The sequence below is a fragment of the Anabrus simplex genome, chromosome 14, assembly GCF_040414725.1.
Source record: "Anabrus simplex isolate iqAnaSimp1 chromosome 14, ASM4041472v1, whole genome shotgun sequence".
In the NCBI taxonomy this organism is placed as follows: domain Eukaryota; kingdom Metazoa; phylum Arthropoda; class Insecta; order Orthoptera; family Tettigoniidae; genus Anabrus; species Anabrus simplex.
In genome coordinates, this window is record NC_090278.1 from 86,638,277 (window position 1) to 86,644,276 (window position 6,000).

Sequence of the window (6,000 nt, forward strand, 5' to 3'; positions counted from 1 at the left end):
TGTTGATTGAATACTACACAATAAAACTGTCACCAAAGGAACAATATAACACATTTATTACAATTAAGTAAAAGTGTGGGGTGATTATACAATTAAAAATTATCTAGTATTTGCTACACACTACGAAACTAACACACACTAAAGAGACTAAAGAGACTGACGAATGTGCGTGGCAAGCGGGTGTAAATAACCTTGGTAAAATAATAATAATAATAATAATAATAATAATAATAATAATAATAATAATAATAATAATGCTTTTACGTCCCAATAACTACTTCTTGACGGTTTTCGGAGACGTCGAGGTGCCGGAATGTTGTCCTGTAGAAGTTCTTTTACGTGCCAGTAAATCTACGGACACAAGGCTGACGTATTTGAGCATCTTCAAATACCACCGGATTGAGCCAGGATCGAACCTGCCAAGTTGGGGTCAGAAGGCCAGCGCCTCAGTCGTCTGAGCAACTCAGCCCGGCGAAAAAAAATAAAGCAATAAAAAAGTAATATACATCTGTATACCCCTGATACCCTTCCTCATAGCATATAGAAACGCCACTACTTGCTGTGGCGCTATACAAATCGGTTACCCGTGACGAACGACATTTTGTGCGTACTTCCGCTAATAATTTTGTTAATAATAAAATAAAGGAAAGATTTAGCTGATAAGACGACAGGGCTTGTACAATTTTTTCTTAAATAATTTCAATAATGCCTAGTTTCACCTGCCTAAAGTGGCGGGGGCGCCACTGCTAATCGCCGCGACGCGAGGTGGCTGACAAGGTAACGAAGGTCTTCAATACTGCGCACGTCTTACTATTTACCGTCCCGTTGGAATTCAATGAAAATTTTCTTTTTGTTGCAGGAACGACTCACCAACAACAAAGAGAATCGACCATGTTCAAGAAAGTTAAAGAGAGACAAAGAAGATATCATTCTTTCCAACATCGTTATAGATTTGTATGCAAGCGGATGGGTTTAACCCCTTTACCCTTCGTTAAATCCCACCTGATTATTAATATCATTGATTTCAACGTTGACAAAGTCAAGTTTCACGACTGGATACCGATTACACACTGTCTGAAAAGAGATCGTGCAATGGTGGAGATCTGCTTGAAAAGCAGATTTGCACGAAGGAAACTAGTAAACGCAAACAATGAAATGGAAGCACTTTCCACTGCAGAATGTCCTGCCTTATTTAGAAAGTTCGTCTTCACAAGATTCATGTACAGTCTAGCATGTTGTCTCTTTTACAACAAAGTGCTGACAAAATTGGAACTGGAAGGATTCCCTCTGGGAGATCATGCTTACATGACGCTACTGTGCAGGGGCATCAAGAGATGTAAGACTATAAGAGACTTATCTTTGTGTCACAGTCCAATTGGTGACCAAGGATGCCATCAATTGTGTCTGGCCATATGGAAGAGCGATAGTTTGTTAACACTTAACCTCTCACAGTGCGAACTTGGTGAAGATGGTGCATGTATTATATCTAAGATGATAATGTATCAGTGGTGCAAACATATATTCGAAATGAAACGATCTTTTACAAGCCAAAGTTCGACTATACCTGTCGCCCTGCGCAGAATTACGTTGAATGGTAATACGCGTATCGGAGACAAAGGGTTTCTGATGCTTGTAGGCAGCCTGAAACATGATACATATATAAAAGCTTTGGATTTACAAAACTGTAGCATAAGTGACATCGGTGGTAGGGCTTTGATAGAATTATTGGGCTCCAACAAGACATTGCAGGTGGCAGATGTACGGCGTAATAACCTATCAGAAGCATTGTTGGGGGACATTCAATTACGACTGAGGAAGAGGAACAAGGATATTGAATTAGAGTTCAAACCGCTGCCACTGATTCCTAAAGCAGTTAAAAGACCTCCAGCTCCCAGGAAACGAAGAACATATATTCTACACAAAAGTGTAATGCCTAGTTTGTGGCGTCCAGCTTCGATATCACCTGTGAAAATACCACCATTAAAGGAAAAACCCCCTTGTGACATTGGTAAGTTTCCTGTACATCCACTCTCTAGTCAAAAGGCCTCCATGAAAGCCCTCTTTGACGATGAAATAAATCTGCAGCAAGACAAAGTAATGGTAGGTTCCAATACAAAGTTAGAACCAGTGACCGGTGAAGGCGACAGGGAAAAGAGTCAGATACCTATCTATGAAGTTCGCCTGCCAAAAAAAAGGAGATATCAAAAGAAGGAGAATAGCCAAGGTTATATAAGAACAGGAAATATCAACTTTCCCATTACTCGATCTCTTAGTAGCATGTTTAAAAATCTAGACCACGTAACACCTGTATCTCCCAAGAAAATAAACATCATAAAGCCAGTATTCGACAAACCTACTCTGCGCCCGAAAGGAAAAAAACTGACTAAGAATCATCACAAATTGTATATAAAAGAAAAGTATACTATTCCCATGTCTCACTTAAAGTCAGGAATGACGAATCCTCAGTTCGTCATTGAAACCCCAGAACCAGTAAATTCATTCGTTCCTTACAAAGTGTCAACTAGGGTTATATTGCCTCCTGAAGCCTCCTCAAAAGTTCCAGCTATCAAGACTCTGTCTCGAAAAAAGAAACAGAAAAAGTTAATAATAAAGAATACCCAATCATCCAGTAGAGCAATGAAGAAATCAGATTCCCAGGCAGGCGATCCATCTGGAATACATGAGAAACAACCCAAGACTATCATTAGACCACGGAAACCAGATTTTGAACGTAATAAACTGCTAGAACCACCGAAACCGACTCTTGTTACAGCATCACCTAAGTCTAACATTGGGAGACTGAGAGAGATTCTGCAACTGCCACCTCGAAGAACAACTGGAAGAACGGGACCATTAACAAACTTGTATGAAAACTTCTTAAAATGCCAAGATTATCCAAACCATAGACAGAGTATACGACCACGCAAATCAGAGCAACCAGAAGACTTAAGACCTACTTATCCAAAACCATTTTTCGTTGATCCAAGTCCACCTATTACTCCTCAGAAAGTAAAAGATATGATAAATCGTGCGAATGATTATAAAGGTATGGAAGGCTGTGAGCTGTACTTGCAACCGTATAATGAAATGGGTACGTTACAACCCAAATCTGATTTCATGATCTCGCGTAAAGCAAAACCAAGAATTGTTCCTTACGTTTCAAAGCCTAAGCTGATTAGTGCTCTTGAGTGGAAGAAATTTTGTGAGGATAGAATCCGTAAACTTCCGGAGGACCAAGATTTAAAAGGCATACCCTGGAGAATGGCTGCAAGAGAAGACGAGAGGAAGAGGAAACAGATGCAACTCGAGAAGAAGAAACAGAAAGAGGAGAAGAAAAAGAAGAAGTGGATAGCGGAACAGATACAACCCCCGAAGATCGATCCAACATTGCTCCATCGCCGGCTTACTTCACGGTTTAGAAGTGCATTGCAAATCCCAAAAGTCGACACACCAGAGTATATCCATCTTCTTTTAGAAACACGGGATATTCATAAGAAACATCCCAGGAGGGCGCTGAAGATACGGCCTGACGAGTTCTTCATGGGAAATTATATGAGCTGAAAATAAATAAAAAGATATACATTTTGTAACACATAGTACTGTATGTATAAGAGTTGTTCAATTGAAACGCGGAATCTGTGAAGTATGGTGAAGCATGCTCTCAGCTAAAGTCTCAACAAGGAAGCTCTGAGGGTCGCACATAGCGCAGATCTGCAGAACACATACCAAAAATTCGATGGATGCACTTGACTACTATTGTTTAAAAATAAAAAGTAGCTTCAAGAAATGAGGTTACAGGAGGTGGCACGAAGAAACTCTGTTTTACATGCAGATTTAAGGATACTCAGTAATAGGCTACTGCTGTTGTTGTTTGAGTCATCAGTCCATAGACCGGATTGATGCAGCTGTCCATGCCACCCTATCCCGTGCTAACCTTTTCATTTCTACAGTACTATTGCATCCTACATCGGCTCTAATCTGCTTGTCATATTCATACCTTGGTCTACCTCTAACGTTCTTACCGCCTACACTTCTTTCAAAAACATACTGAACCAGTTCTGGTTAGTGTGACTGCAATGATTGTCGGTTTCTTAGATTCTTGATTTCTTTCTTTCTTAATCCGGAGGGTACTCCAAGGTTGGTATTTGCCTCGGACTCAGCGAGAGATCCCACCTGTACCGCCTCAATGGTAGTGTCCTGGAGCGTGATACTTTGGGTCTGGGATACAACTGGGGAGGAGGACAGGTACCTCACTCAGGCTGCCTCACCTGCTATGATGAAGAGCGGCCTTGTGGGATGGGGGATAGGAATATCGGAAGAGATAGAGATAAACAAGGAAGAGGGAAGGAAGCGGCCGTGGCCTTAAGTTAGGTACCATCCCGGCATTTGCCTGGAGAAGAATTGGAAAACCACGGGAAACCACTTCGAGGATGGCTGAGGTGGGAATCGAAGCCACCTCTACTCAGTTGATCTCCCGAGGCTGAGTGGACCCCGTTCCAACCCTCATACCACTTTTCAAATTTCGTGGCAGAGCCGGGAATTGAACCCGGACTCCGGAGGTGGCAGCTAATTACACTAACCTCTAAACCACATAGGCGCACGCATTATTATGATGATGATGATTATTATTATTATTCGAATATCGTACCGAGCTGGTGGCTACATGGTTGGCGTCGTGCAGCTGTCAGGTTGCTTTCGGGAAGTGGTATGTTCGAACCCCATTTTTGGCTGCCATGTAGATGGTTTTCCATTTTTACACCAGGAAAATACTAGGGCTCTGCATTAATTAAGGACCGAGCGAGTTGGCCGTGCGGTTAGGAGCGCGCAGCTGTGAGCTCGCATCCGGGAGATAGTGGGTTCGAACCCCACTGTCGGCAGCCCTGAAAATGGTTTTCTGTGGTTTCCCATTTTCACACCAGGCATATGTTGGGGCTGTTCCTTAATTAAGGCCACGGTCGCTTCCTTCCCATTCCTATGCCTTTCCTGTCCCATCGTCGCCATAAGACCTATCTGTGTCGGTGCGACGTGAAGCAACTAGCAACCTTAATTAAAGACCCCCTGTGGGTGGGGCGGTAGATTAACACCCACGATATCCACTGCCTGTCGTGAGAGGCTACTAAAAGGGCTCCAGGGGTTAACTTAGGGGCGTGGGTTGGCGACCATGGGGCCATTAGCTGAGTCCTGGCATTACTCCCACTTACTTGTGCCAGGCTCCGCACTTTCATCTGTCTTATCTGACCTCCCTTGGTCGACTCTTGTTCTTTTCCGACCCCGACGGTCTTGGAACATTCAAGGCCTAGCGCGTCTTTTATTTTCACGCCCTGCTCTTCCTCTGCCCGACATCTTCATTTTTCGAAGTGTCGGACCCCTTCCATTTTTCTCTCTGTTTACTGTTAACAGAAGATGGTTGCCTAGTTACACTTCCTCTTACAACAACAATCACCATCATCACCTTAATTCTTTTTGCTATTTGTTTTACGTCGCACCGACACGGATAGGTCTTATGGCGACGATGAGATAGGAAAGGCCTAGGAATGGGAAGGAAGCGGCCGTGGCGTTATTATAAAGGTACAGCCACAGCATTTGCCTGGTGTGAAAATGGGAAACCACGGAAAACCATATTCAGGGCTGCCGACAGTTGGGTTCGAACCCACTATCACCCGATTACTGGATACTGGCCACACTTAAGCGACTGCAGCTATCGAGCTCGGTCAGCACCTTAATTAAGGCCACTGCCATTTCTTTCCCAATCCTAGCCTTTTCCTGTCTCATCGTCGCCATAAGACCTATCTATCGGTGCGACATATTACGCACTGTATAACAACAACAACAACACCAATAATAATAATAATAATAATAATAATAATAATAATAATAATAATAATAATAATAATAATAATAATAATGACTTCAGTTATCTATCAGTTATCTTTCATATTATCACAAATATTACTCTGGAGGTTTGAAGGTTAAGCAAATTTTCAAAGTTAACCAAGAAGC